The following is a 13,228-nucleotide window of genomic DNA, read 5'->3' as shown; positions in this document are numbered from 1 at the left end:
AAATGAGAGGTTCTGTTCTATATATAGAACGTGAGGCACTCTGCTGTTTCTCTGAGTACTTTGTATCTGAGGTGTTTTCCTTACTGAACAGAGTCCTTCGTGTTTACAATGACTTTCTGGTTTAATACTCTGGGAAGTCCATGATCATTATTTGCTTTCAGAAAGGATCTTTCAGAACTCAAATGCTAACATACTGTACAGTAATTAACGCCACATGTATTATACGGTACATTAGGTCTATATTATATAGCAGCAGTCTCCCCTGCCCAAACTTATTTGGCTTGTTGAGGGATTTGGTGAGGCACCTCCCCTTTTATCTCGTGGTTGTGCCCTAATTCCTCATTTTCTTCCCCTTCCCTGAGCAGTTCATTCCCTCCCCAAATTTACATGGTCCATTGGTGACTCAGATATGCTCAGTGTCTGCCAGGTCAGGGTGGAAGGGGATCAGAGAGGAGGAAAACTGATTCTGCTGGAGCCCGGCTCACTTGGCCATCTTGCCCCACAAGTCTAGATCTCCTCTACCCTCATGAGTCAGAGAGAGAGGCATGACATACTCATGTGGCCCCCACAGCACTCTCCAAATTAAAGGGACAGTGCAGACGCTGCAGACTAGAGCTTGCATACCCAAAAAGCTGCTTGGAAACAGAAAAAGCCTTCTGGCTTCCCCAATGCCATTTGCCAGAGGATGAGGGGGAATAGCTGGAGGGAAAGGATTGTGAATAATCACCGAAACTCTGCAAGAAAGTACTTGAAGCTGAATTTTTCTGGAGCTTCTGAGCTCCATGGAGGTATAGTAGAGGTACTCTCTCTTATGCAGAGCTGGCCTGAAACTCTCACTTTTTCTGATCCAGAGCCACCTCCTCAGCCCATGATGAACTGGCTGGCTTTGAAGAAACCCAATAGCTTTGCCTCTTCTTCATTATCTGCTTTGGCAATAGTGCTATACCAGGGAGAATATTTATGTGGTAAAAGCAGTTTTTTTGCAACAACCTCACAGAAAAGGACGTTACACAGCCATTTGACCAGACACAAAATATGTTGCACACAGGGACCTGACATTAACACCAAAGCACTTTGGAAACTATTATTTAACTTTCTGTTCCAGAACCTCATGTTCTTTGTGTTTGCTTTTTTCTTTATTGGGAAAGGGAAGAGGTACCAAAGAGATAAGACAACTGTCAGCTTGTGATGTATTAGCTTTAATGTACTGTACTTCACTGTGACCCTCATGGCAATAATGTAAACAGAGCAAAATTCATAACAAAGACCTTCTCTGGAGAGGTCACTTCTGCCAGCTCTGTAACAGGAATATAGCTGGAAGATATAAATCTTCAGATGTCAACACACAAAAAGAACTCAATTCATTGTTTGATCTTAACCAGATAAAAAATAAAGTTAATTTTTTTTTTGGTGCAATGGCACACATTCTTCCAGTGTATATTCTTACAGTTACCAAGTTGTCTTCAGATAACCAGAGTGGCAAGGTTGTATATCAAATCTAAAAATACCAGCTGGATTGGTTATTCTATTTCTCAATAATAAGAGCTTATGGCCTAAGAAGAAACTATATTATAACTTTCCATTTCTCAGAGAAATATGATTTTGTAAGACTGGCATTGTTGGGATCAATACATATGGTGTCTCGATGATTTCTATGACAAGTTGTTCAGTTTATAAGTAACAAGGGGGGAAAAAGATAGATTTTTCTTGCAAACTAAGTTTGGAATCGGTAGATCAAGCTGGGTTTTATCTTGTTCACAAACTATTTTTTAAGTGGAATCTAACATATCAACAGAATTGTTACCTAATCTGAATAGAAGCCAGCTCACTCCAATGTAGAACAGTAAAACCAATACAGCTAATAAGAACAAAAGCTATTTTTTTTTGTCATTAAAGTAAGTAAATAAGACTGAGTACACAGAGGAGGCAGATATTTTGCAGACATTTTCATAGTGGAACCACTGTTCAAGGGACAATTCTCTGATAAACTGTAAGAATTCCCTACTCAGTATTATCTCCTAAATGAACAATGCAATCTCAAACAAAGGGTAAGTGATGCAAATCTGACACACAGTCTCCAAGTGATGACTTCCACTTCCTAGCAAATCCAGCCTTGATGACAATAAGGTCCACAAGCAGACAAACTTCATTAACAAGAATGTACTAGATCTAGCAACTCACTAGCAAAGCAAACCCTATAACAACATGGTAATACTGGTGCCGAAGAGGCTTTAGCCTTTGTATAGGGTTGGCAATAGTAACAGGAATAGAAATATCAGAATTTGATCTCATACTGCGCCTTTTACTCACAAGTATTCCTAGATTTTAAGACATAAAGGACCTTTTTGATCACCTGATCTCCAGCATAACAAAGACCTTAGAAACTCACCCCGTAATTTCTGCATCAAACCCAGAACTTCTGTTCGAGCTGTACTCTCGACTCAAAGACATAAGGCACTCAATCACAATAGTCATTATTAGGAGCTGACAGATAGTATGCACACAGCCTTACATATTAAAACCTCTTATTGACAGAGGGAAGGTGGACCAGAACACTGAGTTTACAATCAGAGAAGTGGAATGGACTCTCTTGTTTCAGTGCGATAATCACCAGAAATGGACAGAAGGGAATTCCATGTAATACCGCAGCTAACATGTAGAACTGTACTATGTTTAAGCCCATCACCTTCTGGCCCAAATGTGAGAATGCTAGCGCGTAAGCTTATGGCAACACAAGAACCATTAAAAAAAAAAAAACAACAAATAATCCCACAACAATGCTTCCAGGGCTGATTTCAGATTTTTCAACAGCAGCAGAAGTAATAACTGTGTCACCACATAATTTACTCAGAGTCAAATGACAGCATAATACAAAAGCACTACAGTTTGTATTTTGCAAATAAAGAGTATAACATGCTAAATCATGTGGTGAAAGGAAAGTCATGAAATTGCACATATCTAAAAATAGAGAAAATATTTTTACTTTCAGCTTATTTAAGAAATTTAAAGAAAGTGCTGTTAAAAACATGTCTTTCAAATTAGAATCAGAAGGGAGAAAACAAGCCTTCTGTAATAAAGTCAACTTTGAAACCTATCCTCTTGGCTAGTCCTGTACAAACACATATAACCCAAATGCTTGAAAATTTCTTGTATTCCTTTTGCTACAGCTCTCAAATTGCACACGCCTGCATGCGCCTGAGAGAGTGTGCAAACCATTGATTGAGATATATTAGAAACCTCCCACCCCGAGAAGATGTACTATCATTCCTTCTCAACAAAAAATACTGTTTAGATTTGCTGTACATTAAACACAACACTGAAAAGATGTTAGAGATAACCAGGCAAACAGGTGTAAAAATGTTCCATTACAAAGCTAGCATGATAAAATGGCTACTTACCTTTTATTGTGATTCTTCAACAGCACTGTGTCTGCATAGTCACACTAGAGAGGAATGTGTCCCCAACCCAGCAATGCTCAGCTTCAGAAATATTCAGAGCTCAGGTTATAAAAGGACCCCCAACTACCTCAATTCCTCCTGGTAAACCAAGAATGCTGTGGGATTAGTACTTATAGGCAATGGGGAAGATGGGCAGGCAGTGTGAAAATGCTGATACAAAACTCTTGAAGAGCTACAGTTATGACAAGTAACCATAATTTTCTTCTTGTGGTCCAGTCAATGGCAGATACACAGCGTGGTTTCCTACCTCCACAGGAATTCTGCCACCATTGTTTTCAATATTAGCATCGACTGGGTGATGGATAAGCTTGAGGAGGCAGCTGTCGATGCCGCTGAGCTGAGCACTATTCTGTTTTGAGATCTTGAATAAGCCAATGACATTTCTTGTTGGCTCAGTTTGGTGAATCGCTGCACTGACAGGTCAATCTTGTCGGGCAAGAAGCAGCACACATTGGTCTGGTTATTAAGCAGGATAAAACAAAGACCCTGACCATCACTATGATGCAGCCTCTAGCTCCAGATTATAACCAGCTCAGTATTAACCTGTCCGGGCAGGACATTGGGAAAGTGGCAACTGTTGAAGACTTGGACAGCATCATAGACAGTAATGGAGGATGCTCAAGAGATGTAGACACCTGTATAGCAGCAGCTGCCGCCATATTTTGGGCCCTTCGGCAGCCTCTGTGGAGATGCCACAACATCAAAGCTTGCTTCAAAGCTGCAGATCAATAGAACCCTTGGTTATACCAACTTTGTTGCATAGCAGCAAAACATGGCACTGACGAAGTCTGAAGAGCACTGGACTGACATTTTCAATTCTCATTGTGTTTGCCAGCTGCTCCACATTAAGTGTCAGGACAAGATCAGAAAAGAGGATATTCTAAGCCAAACACAGCAATTGGCTCCATCAGCACCGGTTCGGCTTAGGCAGCTTTCTTGGCATGGACATGTTATTAGGATGGAAGTCCAACAAATTCTGAAGCATCTTTACCAAAGAATGCCGCTACACAGCTGGCGATCAGGTGGTCGCCAAAAGCTTCAGAGGTGCGATAAGATTTCCAGGGATGGACAAACTGAGTATTCAGCCAGACTACCTTAAGAACCCATCTAGAGATCAATCTGGGAGGTGCTCAGTCTGCTAGGAGACCACGTTCCTTTGGGATTTGCCATGATGATGATGGTTCCCAAAGCAAGTCTCAGAATCAGATGCTGAGTTGAGAGAGTAGTGCTGTGTAAATGCCTGAAGAAAACCCCAGGTGCCAGCCCTGCAGGAGGAACACCTTGCACCTAGTGCATGAGATGTGCACTTAACACTATCTTTTATCAATTTGAAGAATGCATCAACTAGGGGAGTTTATGTACATATAGACGAAGCCCAAAGTGAAATATCTTGATTTGGAACTTTATTTTAATTGAAAGAGTTAAAAGTGAAAATAGTTATTTGAAGTTCAAGCTTACAGTGCCGCATCCCTTGAGGACACAGGCTTTTATTAACAAAGGAAACGCAGTACCAGAAAATCCTAATCCTAAAAGTAAAAGGTCACAAAGCAGCAGCAGCAGGTTACAGCTCTTTATTTCCTTATTTGGCCAATAGCAGCCCTCCTTTCAAGAAAGTTCAGCAGGAGTTCAGATCTTACCAACCTAAGGGAGAAAGAACCATGCAAGGAAACTTGTGGGCTTAAAGGGATACTTAGTTTACAAATGCAGGAAATGTATCATCTGTTGTTCTCACAGACAAGTTTAATTACCACATTTAAAAAGTGAACATTTTTAGCAACACTTTCAGGATCACGGGAGCATTTCTGACAGCCAGAATGAGTTTAAACACCGCAGCACTATTTTTAGCTTTAAAAATAAACACTTTCATAAATATTCCCAAACCAATTAGCAGCAGCTAGAAAGTAAAGGTGTTTACATTTAGTTAGGACTAGACCCAACAATTTACAGACCACATAAGAGACAAAGGAGCGTAAGCCCAATCGACTATCAAGGGGTGAATACAAATTTACCCTGTTTAATTTTAACATATTTTAACTTAACCTTAATGTAAATCAGTTGAATCACACAGACACACGTGCCACTAACTGAGAACTGTTCAAAATGTTCAAAAACACCTGTTGTATAGCTTTTAAGATTTTGATAGAATGATTCCACATCTTAATGCATTTCCTCAGAAAAACTTCATATTTTTTTCACCTTGTTCTGTTAGAACAAAGCAAAGACTACTGATATATAAACACATACATATACACATAAACTGTGTGTGTGTGTGTGTGTGTGTGTGTGTGTGTGTAAAAACCAAATGAAGCACTGTTTGTTGAATTACAATAATCGGTGTCTTTTATTATTACAGTATTACTACAGGTATCAAATCCAAAAACCCTAGAAATATTGTAAAGGGTTCAGAATCCAAACCTTATCTGCATTGTCCTGCTGCACATTTAGTGTCCCTAAGTCTACTATGGGCTTAATCTAAACCTTGGATGCCAACACTTCTCAGTTTTAGGGTGTGAAAGATAGTTGGGAGGAGGTATTCAGACTCTGGATTCCAATCTAAATAACTGATCTCAGGCTCATTTCTAACTACTGCAGTATTATTACTACAAAACTTCCAGCGGTATTTTGGGTTTATAGGTCCAGCCCTAATCTAGTAGCCTTTAGGCAAATAGTTTAACAACATAAAAGTCTGTATGAAGTAGCTTACAGTTAAATATTACCAGTTGCCTAACTCCAAGTAAATTTTAACTGGTTATTAAGAAAGCACCACAGGGAAAGCTAATATCTATGAACATTAAACAGACATTTACTTTAAATTAAAGTAACCATTAGCTATTTCTTCTTCTACAGAGCAAGGATATTTTAAAGCTAGACAATATATTGACTGTGATGTATCTTACAAAATAAGCAGTCAGTTATCAGCAATCTGTTCTTTGCCATCTTTGTAGAAGAAAGGATGGATCAATACAAAAAAGACTTTTTAAACAGCAAAGAAAAAACACAAGCCTGCTGTGTATTAAATACTTTTGGTGGACTACACAAAAGATTAAACTCATTTAGGTATCAGAAACAAAAACTATTGATGTCAAGATCAGCATTTCATCTGTTCAGCAAATCTTTCAACATTAGGCTATCACCACCCTGTCTGTCTCTACCCACACAGTAACAAATAAAAGGAGAAAAAAGCTGTCTGAAATAGATGTTTGCAAGCAGAATGTTTAGTACTGCATATGTAGAGCTAAAAGAGGCTTCAAGAGAATTCTGGCTTCATTTTAACACCTTGCTATTTATTTCCTCCACTAAATTCAAACATGAAACTAGTCCCTTGAAAAACAGCCAGTCAGAGAAAAATGCATTTCTGAGCATTCTCTTAATTGCAAAGTCCATCTCAAAGATGAAGATGCTGACTGATGGACATCTAAACTTCCATATTTTAACCAATATTTTTATAACTGTAAATATATATTTTAAAAAGAATGAAACATTCCTAACTGTATAACATCCATTCATCTAGGAGCCCCATAGCATAACTACCATCAAAACATCAACAAGACTCTTTTTAAATAAGCCAAACTAATGTACATGCCAGCCAATAAAATACTGCTAAATTGAAGGAAAAGATTGCAATATTTTCTACCAGACTTTTCCAATCTTTCCAGAAGTGTGCTTAATGTAGATCACTATGCCACCATAAAACGTGATACGTATTCTTAAACAGCCTGCAATACTTCCATTTCACGTACTGATTAAACTACATCATTCTCTTAACCATTCAGAATAAAATTCATTTGAAATGGATAATTGATGGAATTGTGCAGTGTCTACAAATGCAATTAATCCCTTGATGAAGATGATTTTAGGGCAGGCATAGGCAACAAATATGAAAACATGAATCTTAAACCTTCTTTCAGTTTTGTCAATTGAAATGTATTCCACTGGACTCCTTGATATGATTTGGGAAAGTAGTATGAGGCCAGTTGGTAGATTGATTAAGCAAAGGGCTCATTTAAAAAAAAAAAAAAATAGAAAAAAATGCGACTTCTTCAGATGTTCTTAACACAATATTCAAGTGATCTGATGTTTAGTAACTATGTTTAGGCCACATATATTTTGACTTCCAACATGTGATAAGTCGAGAAATGGTGGCAGCAACATTCCCCCCCCCCCCCCCCCCATGACTACACGGGGATTTCCTGGATGTCTGCATGTGCCACTAGAGGCTCCAATTCAATAAGATAGTTCCTAAGCATGTGCTTAGGTAATCAATGGGACTACGCATGTGCTTAAAGTTAAGCACATGCTTTAGTATCTTGCTGAATTGGTGCCAGGACAAGAATTGGGACAAGGAAGGAAAGAGCTAGTGGTTAGGAACACCTGTTATGGTACCATCATCAAAATAACACTGGAAAACTTGACAAAAGGGGGCACGGGGAGAGGAAACAAAAATTCAAATGAAAAAACGTACTGAATGCAAAAAAAAAAGGGGGGGGGAATCCTGCCCTTATTTATTTTAAATATCTTAATCTGGGTTTAGTTATCAGTTATTTTTTGGGTTTGCACACATTCTTTGTGAGTTTTCTCTATTATGAGCATTAATCGCTATGGTCAGTAATTTTAAATTCCATATTAATAAAATTATATATATACACAGTATGTTAAATATCTTTTAAAACTAAACCACGCTGTCCTTGGAAAGTTTCTGCTACAGTAAAAACTCTACACGGCTATACTGCACAAAGGCCAATGTAAATATTTGAAAATTCAGGCATTGCATCATGACACATGCAGAAATAATCATAACATGAAAAGCTGGATAGAGGCTGTCTTGTATCTCGCCCGAAAGTACTGAAAGGCCAGGAAAATACTGTTGTGTGTACATTTGAATGTAGTATAATAATGTGTATCTTAAAGAATTTTGTACAGAGATATACAAAATCTGAGATGGTGTAGAAATAGTAATATTTGTGCTCCTTCAGAGGAAAGGGATTATGATGCAAGTGAAGAGTAAATTATGCATTTTAATAGATTTAAGTAGAGCAGGGATCATTTCAGGCCTGGGGAATTGTAACTAGTACACACAGTATTGGTCTGCCAACAAACTGTATAAAAGCTGCCAGGGCAATGAAACACAAGGCCTCAGCACCAAAATCAAAGGCCTCTTAACACTTAAGGTAAAGGAAATTCTCTATTAGCTGTAATAGTATTAGCGTTCACACCTTTTTTAGTCAGTTGCTTTGTGAGGGGGGCTAGGAAGAACAGACAGAGCAAATCCTAGTGTAACTAAGCGCAGGGCTCAAAGGAAGAGAACAATTAATACTAATATTGGTAAACATCTTCAGAAGTGATGTCACATCACTCCTCTGCACATAAAACATGTCAGGACTTAAGTCCAGGGCTTGAGACTTGAGAGCTTCCAGGGCTACACACGAGCAGTCTCTTCTCCAGCGTGGTATAAAAGCTGCCTTTTGTAAGCCTTGCAAAGGATACGAGATATTGGGATTTAAAGCCATTACTGGTCTAAAGCCATGTCTACTCTAGAAAATTAGGTCAGCATAGCTTAGAGTTGCCAGGTGTCCAGTTTTCGACCGGAACACCTGGTCGAAAAGGAACCCTGGCGGCTCCAGCTGGCACTGCCAACCGGACCATTAAAAGTCCGGTTGGCAGTGCAGCAGGGGCCCAGGGCTAAGGCGGGCTCCCTGTCTGCCCTAGCTCCGCATGGATCCCGGAAGCGGACGCCAGGTCCCTGCAGCCCCTAGATGCATGAGCAGTCAGTGAGGCTCTGTGCGCTGCCCCCGCCCCAAGGGCCTGCTCCGCAACTCCCATTGGCCGGAAACCGCGACTAATGGGAGCTGCAAGGGTGGCGCCTGCAGGCCCGGGGGCAGCACCTGGCGCTTCCCTAGCCGCCCATGCATCTAGGGGCTGCAGGGACCCCCCCCCCACCCCGGCCCCCCCCCAGACCCCCCACCTCCAACCCAGAGCCCATACCCCCCCCTTACCCCAACCCTGGGGTTACCATTCGTCCGGATTCCCCCGGACATGTCCGGCTTTTAGAGTTAAAAATAGCGTCCAGGGGGAATTTGTAAATGTCCGGACTTCCCCCCCCGCCCCCGCAGAGCGCGTGCGGCTGACAGGGCAGCCGGCCGGATGGTGCCACTTACATGGGGCTCCGACAGCCAGAGAGAGCCCCTCCTTCGCTTCCCCCTCCTCTCCCCTGCAGCTGAGAGCACTCCCTCCCTCCCTCGCAGATCACCAGCCGGCCGTTTGCACCGACAGTCTGGAGCTCCACCCCCTGCTCCTCCTCCCCGGCACGCTGGTCTGAGCGGCAGGGTAAGGGGGCCAGGGAGTCGGAGAAGGGGCAGGGAGGTTCTGGAGGGGGCAGTCAAGTGACAGGGAGCGGGGGGGCGTCGGGAGTTCGGGGGGTGCTTTCTGGGGGTGGGGGTGTGGATAAGGTTTTGGGCAGTCAGGGTACAGGTAGAGGGTAGGGTCTCAGGAGGGGGCAGTTAGGGGACAAAGAATAGGGAGGCTTAGGTAGGGGGTGGGGTTCTGGAGGGCAGTTAAGAGCAGGGGTCCCAGGAGGGGTAGTCAGGGGACAAGGAGCGAGGGGAGACTTGGGGGTTCTGAGGGGGGCGGGAAGTGGGAGGGAGTGGAAGGGGCAGGGGCGGGGCTAGGGCAGGACAGGGGCGGGGCTAGGGCGGGGCTCCTCCCGTCCTCTTTTTTGCTTGCTGAAATATGGTAACCCTACCCAACTCCAACCCCCTGCCCCAGCCTGGAGCCCTCTCCCGCACCCCAACCCCCTGATCCCCAGCCTGCACTCCCTCCCAGAGCTCTCACCCCCCTCCCACACCCCAACCCCCTGCCACAGCCCGGTGAAAGTGAGTGAGGATGGGGGAGGGCGAGCAATGGAGGGAGGGGGGATGGAGCTTGCTGTGGCAGGGCCTCAGGGAAGGAGCGGGGCAGGGGAGTTTGGTTTTGTGTGATTAGAAAGTTGGCAACCCTAGCATAACTACATCGCTCAGCAGTGTGAAAAAATCCACAGCCCTGAGTGGCGCAGGCAGGAGATCCCCTCCCGTTGGCATAGGCAGTATCTACACTGAAATTCTACAGCAGCACAGTTGCAGTTTCCTGCTATAGCCTGGTCTACACTAACACCCCAATTTGATCTAAGGTACGCAACTTCAGCTACGTGAATAACGTAGCTGAAGTCGACATACCTTAGTTCGAATTTACCACGGTTCAGACGCGGTCCACACGCGGCAGGCAGGCTCCCCCGTCGACTCCGCGGTACTCCTCTCGCTGAGGTGGAGTACCGCAGTCGATGGCGAGCACTTCCTGGTTCGACTTATCGCGTCCAGACCAGACGCGATAAATCGAACCCGGAAGTTCGATTGCCAGCCGTCGAACTACCGCGGTAGTGTAGACCTGGCCTTAGACTTCAGGCGGCAATAAACTTTTGCAAAGGAAATTCAGCATTTGGGATGAAGAAAAGGAAACATTTCTGGAAAGAAAAAAACATAGCGGCTGTTTGAAGTTGCTCAGGGATTTGGAATATTAAAATAAATCCCAGAAAGATAGAATGGGCCACTCATGTGATTATATGAATCTAATAAGCAGAGGTGTGTGATGACTACATTTATCACCCATCACATACATATCAACTTCACAGTCTAGTGTATGTATACACCTACATAGATGCATGCGTTTTTAAAATCTTTTGAGAGCCGTCATGATGAAAGAAGCTATATATATGTAATATACTCTTTAATTAGACCTTCAGAATTTTTTTAAATAAGACTATCTTTCCACAATTAGAAGCCTGCACTATATCACATACTAGAGATCAGCTAACTAACTGCAGAAAGAATTGTGTTTGTTTTGTTTTTTTAAATGGAATGCATGCTAACAGAGAAAGTAGCAGAAAAATTAAGTAATTATTCAAAATGTATAAATCTATAATCAATCACTTACCCTAAGTGCTTCAAGAAAGAATAAAAATAAGACCTAAGACAGAAGGCAGAAGTCTTATTGATAATAAAAACTGCTCTGTCTTTGAGCAACATAGATTCTACTTTGCAGATTTTCGAGCTTGTGTAAATAAAGCACTGAAAGCACTGCTAAGAGCCAGATATCGCATGGGCAGGCACTGTGGATGGTTCCAGCTGTGCAAATGTACTTTTTAATTTTAATACCTTATTTACCTTTTGGTCTTTTAATTAATTTGAAGTGGATTTAGTAGAAACGTGCTAGATTAACAGTCCTGCAAATCCATGACTTAATTTATTTATGGAAAATATATACCAACACTAAACATCAGTGCAAGACAGTGAAGAACCAGGTATTACGAGTTGAAATTTACTGTTCCCACTGCTTCCCGCTCTTGGACATGAGAGGTTTGTATTCAAGTATGGTGCATAACTTTTGGACATTTGAGTTCCCACCAGAGTTGTTTTGGAGCATTCACATGGGAACAAAGATCACTGAGAAACTACTTTGGCTCCAAAAACACTTACCTCTTTCCCAGCTGGGTGGGAATTCCCTTGGGGCAATAAATAAATGCAAAAAGTAGCATTAAATCTCACATATATTTCTGCCAGGAAATCTACCAATTGGTCTCAGAGCAAATGAACAAAACTTAATGTCATCGCCTTCCAGCCTGACATGCCACCTCCAGCCCCTCAAAATCCAGAGCCCGAAACATGGTTTACATGAAGGACTTTCCCACAAGGGGGAGGAGAAACAGGAAATTATTCTGTCATGCTGCCCACTCTGCACTTGTATTAGTTTTGGGTACTTTGTGCTCATTTTCCTTTGCTCCCCACTGTAATATAAAGCAGTGTCTTTGAATTTAAAGGCATAGAATGAAGCATATTATTTGAGAAAAAACATATGTATAATACCACTAGAGACATATCAATTAGAGAGGGTGGATAGTCTATTTCCAGTTTGTAACATCTGTCCATTAAACAACAGAACTAAACTTAGCAGTTTTTATCCTCCACTTTTATTATTATTTGCACCTTGGCACTAGAACAACCTTAGTTCATTTTCAGCATTTGCATTAACTGCAAATAAATTTTTTTGTAAGACACTAGCAATGAAAACTAGTGGAAGGTTGCTCAGAATATTCACACTGGAAATCTATATTTTAATCTATCTAGTATATTTACAACTAGTACACCTCTACCTCAATATAACGCTGTCCTCGGGAGCCAAAAAATCTTACCGCGTTATAGGTGAAACCGCGTTATATCGAACTTGCTTTGATCCACCGGAGTGCGCAGCCCCGCCCCCCCCCCGGAGCACTGCTTTACTGCGTTATATCCGAATTCGCGTTATATCGGGTCGCGTTATATTGAGGTAGAAGTGTATATTGGATACTGAATGGTTTACGTTAACAGTATGTATGCATACAACATGATTTAACAAAAAACAATACATTTATTTTTTTCCTGCACTTCAGATATACTTTTCTCTTTGTATTTCTGCCACAAGCAGCAGAAAACACCACTAAATGGCACTATTTGGGAATGGTACTTTTCTTTGGATCAATAGTATTTGGAGGATGGGGGAGAGTTGATTCCTGGGCTATGTCCAGGGCCGGCCCCAGGCACCAAGCACCCAAGCTGGTGCTTGGGGCGGCACCTGGAGGGGGGCGGCGGCGCGGCGCTCTGGCCGCCGGGGGGGAGAGCCGAGCCCCAGTCGGGGCTCGCCGCCCTCCCCCCAGGGCTCCGGCCGCCCTGCCCCCGGCGCTCTGGCCGCCGGGGGGGGAGCCGAGC

The 13,228-nt window shown here is 42.3% G+C and overlaps 1 protein-coding gene across 1 annotated transcript in view; it reads right to left on the bottom strand.

Annotated features, from left to right (window-relative positions):
* PARD3B (par-3 family cell polarity regulator beta) overlaps positions 1 to 13,228 on the bottom strand; it is a 589,898-nt gene that overhangs the window by 309,007 nt on the left and 267,663 nt on the right. The window lies entirely within an intron of this gene.

The sequence above is a fragment of the Terrapene carolina genome, unplaced genomic scaffold (genome assembly GCF_002925995.2).
Source record: "Terrapene carolina triunguis isolate 2854851 unplaced genomic scaffold, T_m_triunguis-2.0 Scaffold62, whole genome shotgun sequence".
In the NCBI taxonomy this organism is placed as follows: domain Eukaryota; kingdom Metazoa; phylum Chordata; order Testudines; family Emydidae; genus Terrapene; species Terrapene triunguis.
The sequence above is the reverse complement of the archived record's forward strand: the minus strand, read 5'-3'. Positions and strand labels throughout refer to the sequence as shown.